At 34.7% G+C, this 23,544-nt stretch overlaps 1 pseudogene; it reads left to right on the forward strand.

Annotated features, from left to right (window-relative positions):
• LOC121498596 overlaps positions 1-9,231 on the forward strand; it is a 45,234-nt pseudogene extending 36,003 nt beyond the window's left edge.
• The last annotated feature ends 14,313 nt before the right edge of the window (positions 9,232-23,544 follow it).

A 23,544-nucleotide genomic window follows, 5' to 3' on the forward strand; every position in this document is an offset into this window, starting at 1 on the left:
TTCTATGCTGCTGAATTCATCTTACTAGCATTTTTGGGGGGATTTTTGTATGAATATCATTGATAAGGGATATTGGTACAGTTTTCTTGTAATATCTTTGCCTGGTTTTGCTTTCAGGGTAATACTAACCTCATAGAATAAGTTAGGATGTATTACTCTGTCTACTTTTTAGAAGAGTTTATGAAGAATTGGTATAAATCTACCAGTGAATAATTGACCAGCAGCTCCGTGTTTTTCTTTGTTGGGAAGTATTTCTTTGAATTTTTAATTACCAATTCAATCTGCTTACTTGTTAGAGGTCTATTCAGATTTACTTTTTCTTCTTGAGATAGTCTTGGAGTTTGTGTGTTTATCAGAATTAAACCATCTAATCTAGCTTCTCCAATTTGTTGGCATGCCATTGCTCACAGTATTTTCCTATAATCCTTTCTATGCCTCTAATGTCAGTAAAATGTTCCTTTCACTTTGGATTTTAGTACTTTGAGTCTTTTACCTTTTTTCCTGTCAATATGAATAAGGAGTGTTTTTCTTCAAGTTTAGTTAATATATAGTGTTATATTAATTTCAAGTATCTAATACAATGATTCAACAATTCTGTACATTATTCAGTGGTCATCACAGTTAAGTGTACTCTTAATCTCCTTCACCTATTTCATCCATCCCCCCATCTGCCTCCCCTCTGGCAACCACCAGTCTGTTCTCTATATTTAGGAGTCTTTGTTTCTTTTCTTTGGGGGGGGGGGGCTCTTTTTCTTTTCTTTTTTTTTTTTTTCTTAAGTTCTACATATGAATAAAATCATATAGTATTTTTCTTTCTCTGACTGATTTATTTCACTTAGCATTACTCTCTAGATCCATCTATGTTGTTGCAAATGGCAAGATTTCAGTCTTTTTTTGTGGCTGAGTAATATATATATAAATGTCTCACACGATATGGATAAAAACCAAAAGCCAAATTCTGGTTTTGTTGATTTTTTTCTGTTGCTCATCTATATTTAGTGTGTCTCTTGTCTAATCATAATGCCCTTCTTTGCTACCTTTGGATATAGTTTGCCCTTCTTTTTGTAGGTGTTTATTTTATTTTATTTTATTTTTTTTTTATAATTTTTTTTTTTAATTTATTTATGATAGTCACAGAGAGAGAGAGAGAGGCAGAGACACAGGCGGAGGGAGAAGCAGGCTCCATGCACCGGGAGCCTGACGTGGGATTCGATCCCGGGTCTCCAGGATCGCGCCCCGGGCCAAAGGCAGGCGCCAAACCGCTGCGCCACCCAGGGATCCCTGTAGGTGTTTAAATTTTACAGTAGTTTATTGACCTGAGAAACTTCTTTTTTTAAATGTAGTCATTTACAGCTATAAATTTCACTCTGAGCACTGTTCCACTGCATCTTGTCAATGTTAGTATGTTGTGCTTTTTCTTTTCATTTGTCTCCAGGTATTTTCTAGTGTCCTCTATGATTCCTTTATTTAATAGTGTGTTGCTTAATTTCCATATATTTTGGGATTTTCTAATGTTCTTCTGTTATTGATTCCTTGTCATTGAGGTCCAAAAAGGTACTCTGTATGCTTTCTGTGTGTGGGATAACACATGATCTATCCTGGAGAACATCCATATGCACTTAAGAATGTGCATTCTGCTGTTACTCGATGGAGTATTCTGTATATATGCATCTTAGATCTAATTGATTTGTAATGTTGTTCAGCTCCTCTATTTCCTTATTAATCTTCTGTTGGGTTGTTCTATCCTATATTGAAAGTGGGACAGCAATGTCTCCAACTGTTATTGTAGAACTATTTCTCCATTCAATTCTGTCAATGTTTGCTTTCACATAGTTTGAGGGGCTGCTGTTAGATTTGTAACTGTAACTTATATATTTATAACTTTGCCTCTTGTACATCTTTTTTACTTAAAAATCTCTCTTGTTTGATAAAAATAAAGTCACCATGGGTGTCTTTTAGATAATATTTTCATGGAATATCCCTTTCCATCCTTTACTTTTAACCTTTTTGTATCCCCTTAAAATAAGTCTCTGTAGACAGTATATAATTTTTAAAATCCATTCTGCCAATCTCTACCTTTTAATTAATCTGTTTATATTTAAGGTAATGACTAAAAATGGACACACTTATGTATTTTAGTTATTTTCTTTCTGTGCCTTATGTTTTTATTCCTCAGTTCTATTATTGTCTCTCTCTTTTTTTTGTATTTAGTTGGTTACTTTTGTAACATACTTATTTTTCCCTCTCTGTATATATATATTTTTAGTTGTTTACATTTTTTTCCTCTCTGTATATTTGTTTTAGTTAGTGATTACCTAGGGAATTACAATTATCTTAAATGCATAACAACCTAGTTTGTATAATTCCAACTAGTTCAATGCTATACAAATACTCATATAGCTCTCCTCTCCCATTTATCTTTGTGTTTGTCACGAATTACATCTTTATATGTTGTGCTGGTTAACACGGATATATAAGGATTGTTTTATGCATTTGTATTTTAAATCATATAAAAATAGGAATTACAGATGAAAACTATATTTGCATTTTTATCTGCCTGTGTGTATTGTTATAATATTCTTCACATGCTTGACTTACTGTATAGTAGTGTCACTCTCAGTCTGAATGATTCCTCTTAGCATTTCACTTAGGGCAGATCTATTTTTTATTTTTATTTTTTTAATTTTTATTTATTTATTTATTTATGATAGTCACAGAGAGAGAGAGGCAGAGACACAGGCGGAGGAAGAAGCAGGCTCCATGCACCGGGAGCCCGATGTGGGACTCGATCCCGGGTCTCCAGGATCGCGCCCTGGGCCAAAGGCAGGCGCCAAACCGCTGCGCCACCCAGGGATCCCTTAGGGCAGATCTACTAAAGACTTCTTCAGCTTTTGTTTATCTGGGGATAAATTAATTTATTCTTCATTCTTGAAGAATAGTTTCGCCAAATACAGAATCTCGAATGACAGATTTTTTTTCTTTCAGCATTTGAAACAGGTCATATTACTGTGTTTGATGAGAAACAACCATCAATCTTATTAGGATCCTTACATGTGACATGTGGCTTTTTTCTTGTTGTTTTCAAGATTTTTGTTTTGTCTTTGTCTTTGAAATTTTGACTATAATAGTCTTAATTTAAATCTCCATCAGGGGATCCCTGGGTGGCGCAGCGGTTTAGCGCCTGCCTTTGGCCCAGGGCGTGATCCTGGAGACCCGGGATTGAATCCCGCGTCAGGCTCCCTGCATGGAGCCTGCTTCTCCCTCTGCCTCTCTCTCTCTCTCTCTCTCTCTCTCTCTCTCTGTGACTATCATGAATAAATAAATAAAATCTTTAAAAAAAATAAAAAATAAATAAATCTCCATCAGTTTATCCTCCTGGAGTTTTTGAGCTACTTGGATGTGTAGACTCCTGCATTTCATCAAATTTGGGGAAGTTTTGGGCCAATACTTCTTCAAGTATTTTTGTGTCCTTTTCTCTCTTTTTTTCTTGATAGTCCTACATCAATGTGTTTGATGGTGTCTCACAGGTCCCTTGGGCTCTTCCTAGTTTTCTTTGTTCCTCAAACTGATTAATTTTAACTGCCGTTTCAGGTTTTTTGATTCCTCTCTGTACTCAAATCTGCTGTAGAACCCTTCTATTTTTGTTTTAATCTAGGCTATTGTGTTGTATAAAATCTAGGTTTCAGGGGGATCCCTGGATGGCTAACTGGTTTGGCTCCTGCCTCCGGCCCAGGGCGTGGTCCTGGAGTCCTGGGATCGACTCCCAGGTCAGGCTCCCGGCATGGAGCCTGCTTCTCCCTCTGCATGAGTCTCTCTCTCTCTCTCTCTCTCTCTCTCTCTCTCTGTGTGTTTGTCATAAATAAATAAAATCTTAAAAAAATATATAGGCTTCAGAATTTCAATCCGGCTTTATAATTTTTAAACAATTTTAACAATTTCTGCCCCTTTATTATTTTAAATTGCCTAATTGCTCATACACTGTTCTTCTGATTTCCTTTAGTTCTTTGTCCATGGTTTTCCTTAGCTTGTTAAATCAATTGATTTAATGTGTTTTACTAGTAATTCCAACCTGCGCTGTCTCAGGATAGGTTTTTCAAATTATTTTTTTCCTGCGAATGAACTAAACTTTCCAATTTCTTTGTAAATTTTTTTGTTGAGAATGGAACATTTTGAGTAGGATACTACAACACTAAAGATCAGATCTCCCGCACCTCAAAGATTACTTTTCTTCCTCTTTTTGAGTACTCTATTCAACCATTTTTAGTTATTTTTTCCATACTATATTGGCAAACTTTGTGTTCCTTTTCCTGTGTGGTCACTGTTTGCTTTCTATTATCTCTGTGATCAGCTCGTGACCTGATACATATTTCCTTAAATTTCTGGATCAAAAACTAAGAAGAGGGCAGACCGGGTGGCTCAGCGGTTTACCGCTGCCTTCAGCCCAAGGCATGAAACTGGGGACCCGGGTTCGAGTCCCACATCGGGCTCCCTGCATGGAGCCTGCTTCTCCCTCTGCCTGTGTCTCTGCCTCTGTGTGTCTGTGTGTGTCTCCCATGAATAAATAAATAAAATCTTAAAAAAAAATAATACTAGGAAAAATACTTGGAATAGATATCATTGGGGAAGCCATCCTTAGGGAAATGAATCCAAGACCATCATCTGTGTTAATCATTTGGGGAACCAGCAGACCATTCAAAACACACACATCCAAATTACTGGAGGACAAAGTCCTTACTATCCACCCTAATCACACCAGATGCTCTAGAAATCAGGCTTTCATCCCCCAGCCACAGCAAGAGTTAGAAATGGGGGATAAAAACATGTCCACTGCTCTCTTACCAAAGTTCAACAGCCTCTCCCTTCACTGGGCCTTCCCTTCGTTGCTGTAACTATGTGATCAGGCTCTAGATTTCCAAAAGTTGATTCTCATAGTGTTACTTTTTTTTCTGACTTAATAGTTGTTACCATGGAAAAAAGTAACACTAGGAAATTCCCACTTTGCCATTTTTCATGATGTTACTTCTAGGTTACCTTTTAATCTTTTTAAATATCAACTATCACTTGTAGCATCTTGTCCTAAAAGTTGTTTCAAATTTAGAATTTTATCAATAAATGTATTGTGGATTTTATGAAACATATTTAGAGCATGATAAATGACTTAGTCCGTTGTAGTTCCTACCCATTTTTTTCACTAACATCTTATTTTATTTTCACAACACTTGCATAGGTATTATTATTCACATTTCAGAAGTGACAAGACAAAATAAAGATTATAAAAGTTTAAGGATAAATTTATAACTTGTGAACAGGAGAACCAGAATGCAAAACCAGGTCTCCTGAGTCTGTACACCACACTCTTTCAATAATACTATATTAGAATATTACTCTCTGGTGATCTGAGTAAACTATGAATATAAAATATGTACACTGAAGAATTTGTAGAATTTTCAGAAATACTTTATCCTGTTACCAAAGTTGTCATTGTTGTTTGCAAATAAGAATGAACACTTTTACATTATTTAACTTAATAAAAGCAAACACCCTTGGGGATGCACTTTCACTTCTTTTGCTAGATGGTATCATTTTAAAGTTTGAGAGATCTGTCAAAACACTCATATCTAAAAATAAGAACAGAATAGCAAACAAAACAACCTTCCAGGTTTTCATTTGATTCGTGGAACTTTCCAGTAGTTTAGAGCAAAGTTATTTATTTAAAAAGATTTTGTGCTTTGTTTCTTTTTTTCTTAACTAAACCAGCATTATATTACTGTTAATCCCCTTTATGTAACTAATAGCAACCTGCATGCTCCCTAGGGTGATCAGTCCTCTGAATCCTAAGGGAAAAAAATGTCTCTATACTTTGGGATTAAAGTCCTTTTGGTTTGCAATCAGAATGCCATTTACTGTGTATAGTATAAATTTTTTTGTATGGCTTTCTGGAAAATTAAAGTAGGAGAATTGAAGAGAGTATGCAGAGAAGACAGTGTCCTAGAGGTAGACCCAGTGATAATAAGAAATATGACAATTTACAGGGATCAAAAGAATGGACAGATTCCTGAGTTGTTGCAAAAAATGAAGGCTATAAAAGTGATCAGTCAGGACCAATTTATTATACCCAGATATTAAATTAGCCCCATATTACATAATAAAGAAGGGAATTTTCACTCTTTTGAATATTTCTATACATATTTTTTAAAGTTTTAAAAATTTTTTTAGAAAAAATACGCTTCATGTCAAATAAAGATGGAATTCTAGTGCAATAGTTTTAATATGTCCTAATTTATTTCAGTCTCCCTAAGGTGACTCAAAAATTAGTAACTCATTATATTCTACAGTAGTGTTTACTTAATAACATCCCTATTTTTAAAAATATTTTATTTATTCATGAGAGACACAGAGAGAGAGAGAGAGAGAGAGAGAGAGGCAGAGATACAGGCAGAGGGAGAAGCAGGATCCCTACAGGGAGCCTGATGGGGCACTCGATCCCAGGACCCCAGGATCACACCCTGAGCCGAAGGTAGATGCTCAACCATTGAGCCACCCAGGCATCCTAACATTCCTATTTTAAATCTCTGTGTTTTGTGAAATATATGTTGGAGCAGAAAAGTAGTATCATTTGACCCAATTAAATTAATGGTATGTAACTTAATGCTTATTTTGAATACATCATTAATTTAAAAAAAACAACAACAGGTAATCTCAATGTCCATCAATACAGAAAGGGGTGGATAATTTATGCTACTATGACATGGAGCATATTGCATTGTTGACTCTCTAGTGATACTCATCCTCATCTCCAACATTGTCAACTCTTAATTATATCTCCAGGAATGGACTGTATTTCCCATACAGCCTTGTGAACAGGGTTCTCATTTAGATTCCACAATGAAAAACACGTGTAATATTTAAAGAAAAAGAGAAAGGGAAACAATTATTCTCTGCTGGAAGAGATAAACAACTGAACAGATGTGAAGCATGAAGCAAGTTACACGTGAGCTTTTGTTAATAATCTGCAATTGAGATAATTGATAGGCACTTCCTGGGATTTGGGGACTTACTAATTTCTTGGAAGCTATAAAGGGTGATCATTCTTCTTTGCCCCCTCTCCTACTGCCAAGTTTTCAAAAAAATATTTACTTTCTTTTAGCACACGCTCCTGCTAAAATGTTTAATTCCAGCCCCTGATGCAAAAATACAATTATACACCTTCTAAAATTAATGACTTAAATCTCTATGCATTTGCATGGAGAAAGGTTCAAAAAATATCATTTCATGAAAACAAAAGAATGTTACAGAATGATAAATGTTTATTTTGTGAAATTATGAAACTTTTAACAAACTGTGCTCACAAAATCTGTTTATATTATGAAACATGTTTACATGAGCATAGATATGAGAGTAACACATTTAAGGGGCAAAATAGGGACATCTGGGTGGCTTAGTGGTTTAGCACCTGCCTTCGGCCCAAGACATGATCCTGGGGTCCCGGGATCAAGTCCCACATCAGGTTCCCTGCATGGAGCCTGTTTTTCCCTCTATGTCTATGCCTCTCTCTCTCTCTCTCTCTCTCTCTCTCATTCTCTCTCTCTGTGGCTCTCATGAATAAATAAAGTCCTAAAAAAAAAAGACTTTAAAAAAAGGGGGGGGGGGAACACTAACCTTTATGAATCTCAAAATTATTTAACTTGATAAAGCATACATTTTATTTTTAATAAATAATGGTTGTAGTGAAAATATTAGAAGAAGTAATTTTTTAAAGATTTGTCTACATTTTATGAAAATTGTTATTTGCTTTTAAGGGATTAAACTATTTTAAGTGAGCTGGAGTATATAATTTTTCGTTTTTGAAAATGTTTGCTCTTCCTGTTCTCCACATCCACTTACCCTTCTTTGCTGTTATTTTACTCTGTCAATTTTGTAATTTCCACTTTTACACAGCTCATATACTTTAGAAAGGTAGACGGTAGACATCAGTACCAACTTCAGGATTAGTGCCTACTTGGCTTAATTTAGGATGACTGATATAAGAGGCCTATTTCAGCAAATGAATGAAATATATAAAATGTATTTTGGCATACTGAAACATAATTTCTCACCCTTCAAATGTTTCTGGGAGATACTTTCTCCTTCTGTGTGATATAAAGCCAGAAGCCTGTAGATCTTGAAAATTTCTAGAAGCCATTTTATGAGTTTGGGAAAAATCAAGACCCAGAAAAATCGCACTCCATTAAGACAAATAAGTCTTCTCTTCTGCTCTCATGTTAGTGGTAGGTAGCATCTGCTGAGAGGGATGCAAATAACCACTGCTGGCACATAGAAAGTCTCCCTGCCTGCCTCAGTTCCTTTCACCACCAGTGCTGGAGCTGGCCAGTATGTCCATGGCACCACCCAATCACTCACCAGCCAGCAGGCCCTGGAGGATAACCAGTTTGACAAGTAAATCCAGCCAACCAAGCCCCTCACCCTGGAGTGAACCATCAACCTATACACTCTAACCAATTATACTTTTGGTACAAGAGTCTTTCTATGAGGAGGACAGCTCTGTTGTAGCCAGAATGCAGTGTCTGAGGGAGGAATTTGATAAGAATGGAATGAAAAGGACTGCAGAAGGGGTTCTGATTGTACATGAGCTCCATCTACCGCAAGTGTTACTGCTATTGCTAGGAACAACTTCCTTTACCTTACCAGGTGGTGAACTTACCCAGAAGGAGATGAAACTAAAGGATGAAAGCACTTAATGACAAAAGTCATCAGGATGGAGCCCTGCAAGATTGGGTCATTGATGACTGCTTTGGTAACTGGTGGAGACCAAATTTTGAATCTCCTCATTATCCATATATTCCTGCATATTAAAAAACCTAAGGGACATTAAGAAGCTGTTTTGGCTGTGATCCCTGGGTGGCTCAGCGGTTTGGCACCTGCCTTCCGCCCAGGGTATGATCCTGGAGACCCGGGATTGAGTCCCACATCGGGCTCCCTGCATGGAGCCTGCTTCTCCCTCCTCCTGTGTCTCTGCCTCTCTCTCTCTGTCTCTCATGAATATATAAATAAAATATTTTTAAAAAGTTGTTTGGGGTTTAACTTCAAGAGAAAGCCTTATTTGTAATCCCTAAAATTTACAAGCCGGTAGCTGCCCCATTGTAAAAATTGTATGACAATGCAGCAGGATATGGATCCATCATTTCTAGTCTCCTTCAGCTTCTGAGCAGGTTCAACTTTATGTACACCTGAATTCCTGCACAGTGGAGAAGCAAAAGAAGTTATCTCTGTGAGCACAACTGTAGAGTGTAGAGTAAACATGGTAGGAAAGGGTTTTGGAAATTATTATCACTTTCCCAATCCTGAATTACTATCTACTTTCTTCTGTTATTTGAATAATAAAGTTAATCTGTAGAACTAGATAGTGGTGTAAACAATTTTGATAATGTTTAATTTACTTTTGGTTCTACTCCTACTTTTTTGTACAATATGAAAGAACATGGACTTCCTTCTATTTGTATTTAAGATTTCACGTTAAACTCGTAAATTTTTAAAAAATAAGAAGAAAAGTCAAATAAGACACAAGCAAAAGAGGTCTTTGACGAGTAAGAATGAATCATCAGATCAAACTTTTTGTGTCATCTTAACTCTGGAATAATTTTTGCACTTTCTTAAAGCTAGTGTTACTAAGTCTTACATTCTTACACTTGCAAATGAAAGACTTCTAACAAATACAAAATAAGTGATTAATCTTAAATTGTGGACTTGAGTAACCTAATGATACATTCTTTCATGTTGGGAGGTTAGAAATACGTCTAAAATATGTTAAAATTATACCCTGTGATAATGATCAACTCATAATATTTACCTTTTAAGGGTATACTTTAGGAGATTAGAAGTAAAAATGCAGCTTTTGGATTATATTTTATCTTTCAGTAATGTAATGGCAAATATTGGCAGAAATGTGAGAAACAGGATTCCTTAATTACAATAGTGGGGAAGTTCATTTAGAAATCCATTCTTGGGGCACCTGGGTGGCTCAGTGGTTGAGTGTCTGCCTTAGGCTCAGGGCATGATCCCGGGGTCCTGGGATTGAGTTTCACATCGGGCTCCTTGTGGGGAGCCTGCTTCTCCCTCTGCCTCTGTCTCTGCCTCTCTTTCTATGTCTCTCATGAATAAATAAATAAAATTTTTAAAAAAATCCACTCTTGAGGCCAGTCTGACAGTATTTCATCAAACTGAATTTGCATACATCAGGTGATCCAATAATAATAACTCCTGAGTTTATATTTCAAAGAAATCTTCATATGGGAATTCTCATTAAGGACCATGCAACATATGCGAAGATATTCATTATATCAATAATTTAATCATAATATAACAAATTATTAGAGACAATCTAGATTTCAAATGGATAAATATGAGGAAGATGTATACCATGGAAAAGAGTAAAAAACAATAAATAGGTATACATTCTAGGCTACACAGGATCTAAAAATAGTGATTAGTGGAAACATTCAGAAACAAAATAAAATATATAGGTGAGTACCAACTCTGTAAACCTGTATAAATTAACGATAAATATATTTTTAAAACTATATGTTTTTAAAAGCTACATACAAACTCAAAAGTCCATATCCAGCAGCCTAGAACTATTTCCTATGGGCAGTGGGGTGGGGTGAGAGTGACAAATGGAGAGAAAAGAAAATGAAATGTGTCATAAGGGTAATAAAATGGGATTTGGCATAAACAGATAATATTTCGCCATGCAGTAAGAAAAATGATTAAACTTTGTCCTGGCTCCAAATATAATAATAGTATTAAAATATTACATGCCTTGAAAATCAGGAATTTCTTTTTTTAAGATTTTATTTATTTGAGAAAGTGAGGGAGACCGAGCAGGGGCAGAGGCAGAGGGAGAAGTAGGCTCCCCCTGCTGAGCAAGCAGCCTGATGCAGGGCTCCATCCTAGGGATCATGACCTGAGCGGAAGGCAGAGGCTTACCCAACTGAGTCACCCAGGTGCCCTGAAAATCAGGGATTTAAATTTAGGCTTATTTGCCATCAAAATTGCTTATTTCACTGCCCCTCATTGTCCCTCATACAAATCTCATTTAATTCATTCAAAAAATATTTCAAAAATAATATCATGATAACTGTATTGAGAAAGTCTTTACAAAACATCACTGGGATAGCAATTTAATATCCCCTAAAGGTTAAGATTCAAAGTTGGCAATCATAGGAGTGATCTATCACAGTCAAAATGTTGGGAATTATTGGGTTGTAGAGTTAGCAATGAAAACATACTTTGCAGAGATTTATTATGGGATTTCAATTTGATTTCCCCCAGGCTATTAGTGGTAACAAAGCTGTTTCCACATATCTAGGGGCTTTATGGTCAGCAATATATCATTATTTCTCCCACTTTTATTTTATATTCTTCAATTTATCTAGACCTCAGTAGGGTCACAAATGTGGCTGTGAATATCTGTGTCTTCTGTGACTTACATTTTTTAAATAAATAGATAAGCACACTTAACTATAATGTGGTAAATACAAAGAAAAAAAACTGTTATAAGTAATCTAAAACTGACTGATTTTACAATTTGAGTATTTCATAGATAGAATTTGTGTTAAAGTCAACTATTATTTCAGATAAAGTTTGAATAGGCGCTATTAAAATGTCTACAATATTCATGAATTTTAATCTTTGTGATATTAGTTATTCACTGCTGCATAAAAATCTACACAGAAATTAATAGATCAAAATAATACTGTTTTTGCCCAGATATCTTAAATTTTATCAGGGCTTTGGTGTTTCTTTTGGCAATGCATCCCAAGCTGGGGAAGTTCCTAGTATGTAGCAACTGAAGGATTCACTTTCAAAGTGACTCACTCATACCCAGCAACGTGGTGCTGGTTTTCAGCTGCAAACAGGTGGGGGGGGCTTTAGAAGCCCAATTTCTCCTCACATAGTGTTCTCCACGAACTACTTGAACTTAGTCCTAGAATCATGGCTGGGTTCCAAGAGTGAGCGTACAAAAAAACAAGGAAAAAGTGCATGGCTTTTTTTCTGACATAGTCTTGGGATTCATAAAATATCACTTGCACCATATTGTATTGGTTATGGTTACTGCAAAATCCTATCAGTTCAAAGGGCAGGAGAATATGCATCATACAATGATTGAGGAGTTTTAAGGTTTTGCAAGACCGTGTGGAGTGGGAGATATTGCTTCCAAAATGCATTTTAAATGTTTCAAAAAATTAAATCTGCCCATTTGTATTATAATGACTAAGATGTGTGAAATAGAAATGTTAAAAGTAGACATTTTTCCTTATTATCTATTTCAAAAGAAAAGTTTGAAATATTTACTTTTAAAAATGTTATTGTGGGATCCCTGGGTGGCGCAGCGGTTTGGCGCCTGCCTTTGGCCCAGGGCCTGATCCTGCAGACCCGGGATCGAGTCCCACGTCAGGCTCCCGGTGCATGGAGCCTGCTTCTCCCTCTGCCTGTGTCTCTGCCTCTCTTTCTCTCTCTGTGTGTGTGACTATCATAAAATAAAAATTAAAAAAAAAATGTTATTGTGCTCTAGGAATATTTGTTGTTACCAGATTTAGAATTTTTTTTCTAAGTTTTCTGTTTTAAAAATTTTATCACTGAATTGAGGAGGTCTCATCCCTTTAAGATGCTGCATTCATTTTACTTTTACTTAGATCCTTGATTATTTACCTGAGACTGAGACCATAACTTCCCTTTTTTACAATGTTCTTTTCATATTTTGGAATCGAGTTTATGATAGATGTTAATTATAGATAGTTAATAAGTATAGATAGCTATTATGTATTTGAATTCATTTAATAACAATAAGACTTCAATTTTTCTCTTTCATTTGGTATCAGTTCTTGGTAAGTTATTTTTATCTTTAGGGATTTTTCCATTTTCTCTACATTGTCATGTACATTACTATGGAGATATTAGTAATATCCTCTATTTTTCAATATCTTTAGATTCTGTATTTATATCCACTTTTTCATTTTTGACACTGGTTATTTGTGCTTATTCTTTTGTTTTATTGCTATATTCGCTTGAGTTTTTATAAATTGTGTTATATTTTTCACAGAAACAACTTGTTTGCTGATTCTGTTTTACATTTTCATTTTACTACTCCATATTCTTCTTGTCATTATGCCTTTCTTTCTACATTTAGCAGATATAATTTGTTGTTCTACTTTACCTTGCACATCTCCCAACTTTTTCCTTTGTCATATATTATCAGACAACATTAGCATGTGCATTCAAATTGAGAAACTTTATATCGGAGAATGGAATAATTTATTATTATGAAATATCCCTCTGTATAGAATTTCTTTTTTGCTGTAGATTTACTATGCTTAATATTAACCTAGTTACACAAACTATATTTTGTTTAGTGATTGCAATGTTAGTACAAAGAATTCCATATAGCCAAGTTAACAAAATTATGGCATCTTTTATAAACATGGTATAATTACAAAATTAAGAATTTAACATTGGCATAATACTGTTTTTTTTTATATAATACTGTTAATTAAATTACAGATTTTAGTTTAATTTCTTCAGCTTTTCCACTAATGCTTTTTTTTTCAGTTTCAGGATTTTTTTAAAATTTTTTTTTCAGTTTCAGGATCTAATCTAAGATTCTATAGTACAATTATTTGTTCTGATTATTTATTTTCCTTCTAAGTAGATAAATGACAACCTACTTTCAGCTAATTTTTTTTCTAGTTGCAGTATTTCATGGTCCCAACTAAAACGCAGAGTGTCTTACTAGGTAAGCCATCTCCTTTCCCACCCCCTCAAGCCCTACACTCTAATTTTTATATTCCTACTCCTGCAAAGCTGTCAAAAGTATCCATCCTCTTGTCTGTTAAGCTTTCTATCTTGGCTCCCCTTTTATGTCCATCTTTTTGGACCTTAGCTGGGCGATATTTTACAACATTGATACTTCTTTGATGTGTTATAGGTGTTCTGAATGGGAGAATTTCTGCGAGGCATCATGCCTGCCATTAATCAAAGCTGAAGTCTCTAACACTTTTATAACTAATCAAAACTGAGTTGTTGGAGTTACTCTATAGTCAGCATCCCTTTCATCTTTCAAGCAGTTAGGCCTATTAAACAACATATGTGCATTCTCTCATTCTTTATTTATTGAGATTCTATCTACACTGTATGATTAATTCATAGCATGCTCAAAACAAAAGACTCAATTTGAGTTTATTCTCCCTCTATGTACATCCCATGCACATACAGTGTATGTAGTACATATATTTTCTGTGCTAAAATAAAAGTATCCTCTTCTGATACACTGAAATTATAAACAAATATTCATTATTCAGCAGATATAATTTTAGTATCTACTGTTCTATCACACATTGGCTATAACTCAATTGTGGGATTGGGAGTTTAGAAAAAACATAAATAATCAGTAATAATAATACAGTTATGGACAAAGGGAGAATTATACAATGTTCAAAATGTAGGGCCATATAAAGGATAGAGGCTTGTCAATTTTCCTAGTTTCTATCGAGGAACTAGGTATGGTATTACCCCATCTGGAGTAATTAGCAAAACGTGTTTTAGTAGTTTGATAAAGATGGCATGGGAAGAAGAGAAAATAGAACAAAATCATAAAGCAAAAGTAGCAAATGTCAAACTGACAAGGTTTTTATGTAGCAAAAAGTCCAGAGAGGAAAAATGTCTTGTCTTACTAAATCATCTTCTTTCACTACACCATATATCTTTCTGGAACATGCTTTGCCAAGTTAGACTAGCAAAAGAATTCAGCTCCAACTGTGTCATGTAACTGAAATCATCCAATGTAGATAAATAGTACTTGGATCAGAAAGAGTGATAGGTGTAATATTACATGATGTACTATAATTGCCTATTCTCTCTCATTACTATGGGCTTCCTTTGAAGTATCTTAATAAAGATGGCCTTAGACTTGACTGATTTCCAACTCAGAAATCAATTACTTCTACTTATCAGGCTCTAAACATTGTATTGTAAGGTGCCCTGTCAGATTAGACACACATGTTTGATTTCCAAAAATAAGTTGCTATAAAATATAACAGAGCACTTGAAGCATAGCCTAATAAGTAAACAATATTAAAGATTAAACAATAGATATTATTGGAAAATGTAGAGTATTCAACATAGCTCATCACTTATGATTTATAAAATCAAATTAAACACTAAACATATAGTTTAAATCCAAACATAAAAATTTGTCATGTCTCTTGAGGACTCACAATCTTTAAAAACTAGTCTTGCAATGAAGTATTATCCATTTATGAAAGAGGATTCCTATACTCTTAGTGAGATATTTTGTTACATTGTTTTATCACTATTATTTCAGGGATATTAACTCCAAAACATCAGTATAAGATATAACTTATGGAAATGAGCCAGTATCACAGTAAACAAGATAATTGGAAAAGACATGGCACATTTATTTGTGCCATAATAAGTGTCCAGAGTATTTTAATATTATTTCTTTTATCAAACCAGCACAGACCATTGAATGAAATCCAAGAAATGTCTTTGGTTTTAGAAATTAATAATAATAATAATAATAATAATAATAATAAATGATGTTTCTTTTATCTAAAGAATCATCTTAGGTGCTATAAAATGGACACATAGTTTTGTAGGATCTCAAATTTTTTTAGTAAACATATTTTACTAATCTTTTCTAAGTAAAAACCAAAAAAAAAGCTTATGGGGAAAAAATAATTGGCATGTGATTTTAGTGGAGAGAAATCCATGCTCCAGTGTCATTCATAAAATGCCTCAGCAGTACTTATACAGGCCAAACGAGATGCCTGACTCTCAAACACTTCTGGGACTGAAAAGATTTTTGAAAACAAACAAAAAAGAAAGTGGTATGGTCGAAAACACGAATCTTATTCATATCACAGCCCCAAGTCACCAAATACATATTTCCTTGCACTTTCAACCCCTATGAGGTCTTTTGGCCCACATCCTCCTACTCTTCAGAAGAATGCCAAGCTGTCTTTCCAAACATATTCTTATTCCCATATGAATCCATTTCATTGAGCCCTATATATATGTCCCCATAACCTCCATCTCCTGTGTACACACACACACACACACACACACACACACACACAAAACCATTCAATTCTCCTCAAGACTGCTTCCCCAATAGTTTCTTATATACTGAGCAGGTGGTATTAACTTCTACTGTACAGAAGTAAAATAAAATCGAAGCTATGAGACTTGCAATGATACTCCCTGTCACTTAATTTGAAGTAATAATAGTATGTTTGTATGTGTTACACAGGAAAGTGGTATCTAAGAGATACCCACCACCTAATCATCAACAAGCTGTGGATATGTTACCTTACATGGCAAAATAGACTCTGTAGGTGAGATTAAGTTACAGAATTTGAGAAGTGATTATCCAGGTGGACTCAATTGAATCAGAATCTTTTCAGTCTGAGGTTAGAGGCAGAGGTTACTGTGAAATGGGTAGATAAAAGTAATGTTGCTGGTTTTAAAGGAGGAGGAGAATCATGGCCAAGGACTGTGGGCAGTCTCTAAAAGCTGGAGAAGGCAAGAAAATGAGTTCTCTCCTAGAGCCTCTATGAAGGGATGCAGACCTGCAGATACACATATTTTAGCCCAGTGAGACTGTGCCAGAGAGCTAAGCTAAAAGGTTATAAGAATAAATTTGTGCTGTGATTAACCACTAAATTTGTGATAATTTGTTATAACAGTGTTATAAAACTAATACAGTGGATATATATATGTCTATACTTAACACTTGTACCTATACCTAAACATATATATACATGGCAGAGAAATATATATATAAGAAGTATAGTAAGACATTTGAAATGATACGTACTCACTTCTTATTGGTGGTTACTTATGATAGGCAAGATCACCGAGGATGGTAATAGGGATGAAGGGAAACTTAGCTTTGTCAGTAATGTTTCAACTCACAATTCTTTTAAATTCTAATGTGCCCCTTTTAAAGAATAATGTTTCTTGGATAATGAATATAACAAATTAATTAAAGCTTTTAAAAGAACCAGAATGTTACAGGGGGCAGAAGGAAATCAATGTAATTGAGAAAATTTATTTGCAAAACACTTACACACATCATCTTTTCTATCTATTTCCATTCTTCTGGGTGTTCACTGGTGATTTGGGTCCCCAATGTGAATATGGATCCAAACTTACTGAATTAACTATTTGTGTAGATGATACCAGTGCTCACATCATAGCAGTACCTAAATTATAGGTTATTATTGTTAGAGTAGTAAGTTAGTTCAGTTCTAACATGATGCCTAAAGGCCAGCAAAGAGAAAGTCATGGCCAACCCTGAGGAAGTCAGAGGCCTATCCTGGCAGCATTCTAAAACAAAGCCACAAGAAACCAAATCAAACTAGACAGGCCCAAGATGACCAACAAAGTAGGCCAAAGTTTACATTATTCCTTCATTATACCACATTAACATACTAAAATCTCTTCCCAAAGGGTACCATGACAGGAAATCCCTAACCAAATAAGGAAGAAAATGCCTGTAACCCTGCTTCCAAGAAATCCATGCAAGTAATGAATATCCTACCCCTTTGTTAACAACTGTGAATAAAAGATAGGAACCTAAACCCCAAGGAGTGCAGCAATTCCCTTGCCCTCACATCTCAAGAGTGTACTTTCCTCTTCTTATATATATGTACATATATCGTTATTAAATTTCTTAGTTATATATGAAATTTATAAATGGTATATTAATACAGTCAAATTGTGATGGAAATAAAAATGAGGTAGCTGTCTAGAGAAAATAAGGAAAAATCGTTAGAAGAAAGAAAACAGGAGTTGAAAGTTTGTAGCTGGGCTTTTAAAGAGTGATTACTATAAAAATGGATGTTGAACTGTTATTATCATTATGACCATGGCTACAACTATATATGTAACAATAATAATACTTGCTGGTATTTAAATGAACATGTATTGTGTAGGAAGAACTTTTCTAAAAGTATAGCATTAATTAACTCAATATTCCAAATTTCCAACAGAAGAGAGTTATAAATACATTCCAGAAAAATAAACATCATTAATAAAGGGCTAAAAGTAAAGAGTACTCAAAGGGCAAGTCAGAAACATGGAGTATTGCCTAGAAAATGGCAAGAAATAGTTAGAAAGTTATATTAGAATAATGTTGCCACAACATAGTTATTTGAATAGGATGATTTTGTAGTAAAGATCATCAAAATAATATATATAAACAGAGTTTGCAAAGTTGATCTATCTTTTAGAAACATAGCATTTTCAGCAAGGTGGAAGTTAAATTTAGTTGTATGGGCAAGATACCAGAGAAATAGTAATAAAATAAGAATAAAGAGTAAGGAAGAATTAGAGAGTTATTCAATGGCACAGAATCTGATCTTGAAAATACTAAGATTTAAATGCCAATGGTACATCTTGGAGAGAAGGCTAAAAATAGAGATTTATAATCATAAATCTGACCTGAGGCCAGTAAGTATATAAAGTAAAAAAGAGACAAGTAAATAGAAGACAAATGCCAGAGATAGAGTTATTCTAGCAAAAGAGACTAGAACTAGTAATAAAATAAGATGGGAAGAATATTGTCACAGAAAACAAAACAGGAGAGATTTTCTAATAAAAGAATCTACAGTCTCAAAGGGACAGATGTTAACTGGCATAATTACTACTGGATTTTGAAAATAACAAGGCACTGATGAGCCTAGAAAGAGCAAATTAAATGGAGCACAGGGAATGAAAATCAGCTCATAAAGGATTAAGGACCTGAATGATTAATTTTTTTTAAAATTCCTTTAATACATTTTAAAAGAAAATGTCCAAATAGAAAGAGGGAAACAGACGGAGGCAATTGTTTGTATGAGGGAGGTCAAGTTAAATTGGAGAAATTTTAGTGAAGGCAGTAGAAGTACTTTCTAATATGTTACAGATTATTTAGGACCAAAAATACTTGGTGTTCAATAAACACTCCTCTAAATTATATTAAATTATCAATAAACTGTTCGGAGAGTTCATATTTTTAATTTGTGGATTGTATAAACTTTTCATATTTTATATTCTTCTCAGGGGAACTTCTATCTTCAAAGCTAGGAAGACTTGAAGATATAAGAACTATGACTTAATAAGATTTTAAATATTTTGTTAAATGAAGAAATAGAATTATCATGAAAATCCTGTTGTCTCCATACAGCACATGCCAATCAAATGTGCTCATTGTGTTTGGACATTTAATGAAACTGATAATAAATGCAAAAAAATTACTGGATTATCCATTGTCCTTGGCAGGATAGACAAAAATATAACCTAATGAGTGAAATTAAGGAATACAGTATTTAAAATACATGAGCAACCTCAATTTTTATGAACATTTTAGGTTAAAAAAAAAAAAAACACAGGTCAGCATACATCTGTATATTAAAACAATTTCCTGGGCAACCCCGGGTGGCTCAGCGGTTTAGCGCCGCCTGCAGCCCAGGGCCTGATCCTGGAGTCCGGGGATTGAGTCCCACATCCGGCTCCCTGCATGGAGCCTGCTTCTCCCTCTGCCTGTGTCTCTGCCTCTGTGTGTGTGTGTGTGTGTGTGTGTGTCATTAATAAAATAAATAAAATATTTTAAAAAATAATAATAATTACCTATCCTTTCCTATCTTTCCTTTCCTATCTTCCTAAGGCTTATGTTCTGATTTTTTTTTTCCTATTCTCTTTTATTTTCTGAAAAAGATATTTTCCAGGTAGGTTTAAGAAAGAAAACAGCATTTAAAAGGGCAGTGATTTAAATTCATCAAGCAAAATATCACATTTCTCAACTATGCATATTATATTTAAAATTCACAAATGAAAATATTGAGACTTAGCAAGGATAAGAACTATGTTAATTTATAGATGGTTCTTTTTGTAGAAATAGCTTTTAATTTAATCACCTAGTAGTCAATGTACTCCAAAAATTTGTAGAACATTAAAAAATATATTTTTCATTCGTGACATTTCAATTAAGGTAGAAATCTTTTAAAGTACCAATTTAGGGGTGCCTGGGTGGCTCAGTTGCTTGAGAGACTGGCTCTCAATTTCAGCTCAGGTCATGATCTCAGAGTAGTGAGATCGAGGTCTCCTTGGGGCTCCATGCTCAGGGTGGAGTCTGCTTGAGATTCTTTCTCTCCTTCTCCCTCTGCCCCTCTCCCTGCTCACATGTATGAACTTGTGCACTCTCTCTAACTCAAATAGAGATGAGATCTTTTAAAATAAATAAAGTACCAACTGAAGGGGTCATTTTTTCCTTCTAGTCAAGACTTCCTCCACTCACACAGCAACCTATAGCCCAAGACCCAAAAAGAATGCATGAATCTCTTATTCTCAAGAGAGAGAGAGCAGAGCTTAATTTAGACTTCACCACATTAGCCTGCATGATTACAGGTTTCTTTTGAGTTTTATTGATACAACTTGTCTTTCCTATATCAAGCTAATTTAGCAGTTGCAATTTGTAAGTATACTATGGCTAAAGATTACAAAAAAAAAAGACTACAAAAAATACAGACTACAAAAGCCCACATAAGTAAATTAAAAGTGAACAAGCAATTAAGGGTTCCCTCTGTATTTTTCTATCTGCATCACCTTCCCTATATAAGATTAGGAGTACTTACATGGAAAAGAGATGTGGGGATACAATAGAGGAGCCACATCAGACAAAATGACAACTTACGATTTCTAATTTCATCCCATTTAAAATGAATCTACATAATGTTTCCTGAAAACTGTGTTCTTTCACGTTTCTTCCACTCTTTTCAGGCTCATTGCCTTAGCAATAGTCTTGTAACTTACACGGTGACAGGGCAGCAAAAGCGAAGCAAGTTTTCTGGGAAAATGTGCATGTACTCTAGTGATTTCCAGGTAGCTACAGCCCAGGTGCTTACAGTCCTCAATTCATAAGCCCTCAGTAATTCTCTGGAGGCAAGTTGGGTGTTTTAGGCTCTACATTTTGGAGGGAAGTGATGAGGTTATGCTTTAGCAGATATTCTTTCAAATTTTCTATCATACAGACTGAGTATACACACACACACACACACACACACACACACACACACACACACACACATATCCAGAGACTCTGATCTCTCTAAGAGTAAAAACTGAAGTTTTCACAATGGTCTGTAGGTTTCTAGGCAATGTGCCCCTCCTTCACTTCTAACGTTGTCTTCATTCTTCACTCACTTTCTCAACCTCTCTTCTTCCTAGAGCTTTTCTGGTATTCTGGTATTCTGGTATATTTGCCATTCTTCAGACTCTGGGCAGTCTTTCTCATTTGTGCCTTTGTTACACCATTTCTTTTGGTTGTTACTGAGGCCACTTTGCAGATACACAGATGATTAACATGCCTGCTTCCTGCATCTGGTCAAATGTCATCTTCAGAATGATACCAACCTTGCCCTCTCTTTTTAAAACTTCAAACCATTTCCACGTGCAAACCTGATTCTCTTACTCTATTCCTTTTTTAAAAAAGTCACAGATCTACAAAAATAGTGATTTGAAGGGGCACTCCAATGTTTATAGCAGCAATGGCCACCATAACCAAAATACGGAAGGAGCTGAGATGTCCATCAACAGATGAATGGATAAAGGAGATGTGGTATATATAGATAATGGAATTATTACCCAGCTATCAAAAAGAGAGAGAGAGAGAGAGAGAGAAAGAAAGAAATCTTACCATTTGCAATGATGTGGATGGAACTAGATGGTATTATGCTAAGTGAAATAAGTCAATCAGAGAAAGACAATTACCATATGACTTCACTCATATGCGGAATTTAAGAAACAAAACAGATGTACATAGGGGAAGGGAGGGGAAAAATAAAACAAGACAAAATCAGAGGGTGAGAGGAACTATAACAGACTGTTAACTACAGGAAATAAACTGAGGGTTGCTGAAGAGGAGATAGGTGGGGGGATGGGGTACCTGGGTGATGGGCATTAAGAGGGCACCTGATGTAATGAGCACTGGGTGTTGTATGCAATTGATGAATCACTAAACTCTACCTCTGAAACAAAAAAAAACTTATCATGTTTAAGGTACAATATAATATACTTATTTTTTATTGTTTATTTTCCTCCACTGTCACAGAAGCTCCAAGAAGGTAGAGATTTACAGTTTGTTTGCCTTATTCTCTGACAGAGCCCAGGTGCATAAAAGAATGCACAGGTTAGTGAATGCATGTAAAAGAAAAGAGGAAAAGAAGAAAAGAGGAAGAAAGAGAAAAAGAAAATGAAGAGGGCATAACTGAAAGGAATAGGTAAAGTTGAGAGGGTAGAGCTAGAAATAAAGGTAGGAGTAGAAACTAAAAGTCGGCTCTCTTCATCGAGGTCTTCAGTTTCTTTATCACAACTGCCAACATGAAGTGCCCATCCTGTGGATGGTTCTTTGCTAAACCTGAGTGATCAAAGTCTCTCTCTCATGCCTTCATCCAAAAGGCTATAACCCAGGATGTCAAAAATGCAGACATTATCAAATTTAGACTTTGTATTAGCTCAGGCAGTTGTTGCTTCTCCTGTCATCTTTGTACTTCTGGCAAAAAAGAAAAATTCATGCTGACATGTCTATTTTAGAATTTCTTTGAATCTCAGGAAGATAGTGTTCTTCCATAAGTTTTACTTAACATAGGCTGGTTAGAACAAGAATATATCCCTTAAAGGATTAAGTTGAGGATTTCTAATGTTCTAGTTCTTTAGGTGCCAGCACCTTCTTGTTACCATAAAGTTAGGCACAGAGCTATTGTCTAAAAGGTAACAGGAATTAGGATTTTTTTCTCCGCACATCAACTTTTTGGGGTAATGCTCACAGGAAGTTTTTAGCATATTAGAGTTGAGACTTTCTGAAACAAAGCAAAATATTTAACAACTATTATCTTTAGAGTACAAAAAAATTTGAAAACAATTATTTGAATAAAATAAGATGACCAGCATCTTATTTTAAATACAGCTTCACCTTATTATTTATCTAAATAATCAGTCCTCCAAAGTACTTAAATATGATACGAATATAAAAAGTGATGTTGCATATCAACCAATTATCATATGACTGGTATTATAAAATGTCACCTGATTTTTTTAAAGAGCATAAAATCGTAACATGTTTAATAAAAATCATCTTTATTTTGATGTGTGCATAAAACAAAAATAGGCAAATACTTGTTGATTTTTAATAACATTGTTTGTTATTCATGTCATTTAATTTAATGTGAACCTAATGATCTGAGAGCATTAGAATTTAAAGTTTTATTTTATATATGTTGTAAGCAAAATGAAAAATCACTACCTTGATTTTTAACCTCTGATAAGATAAACTACATTTATAATTTCACTGATCATTTGAAAATGAAATATTACCTAAAACTTTAGTGCTCAGCTTCCTTATGATATTAAGATCAAAGACTCAAAGTCAAAGATAAAATTATAGTCTGATCAAAGACTCAAAGTTAAAAATAAATCATAGTCTATGGAAAA

This window comes from Vulpes lagopus, chromosome 9 (genome assembly GCF_018345385.1).
Source record: "Vulpes lagopus strain Blue_001 chromosome 9, ASM1834538v1, whole genome shotgun sequence".
Lineage (NCBI taxonomy): Eukaryota > Metazoa > Chordata > Mammalia > Carnivora > Canidae > Vulpes > Vulpes lagopus.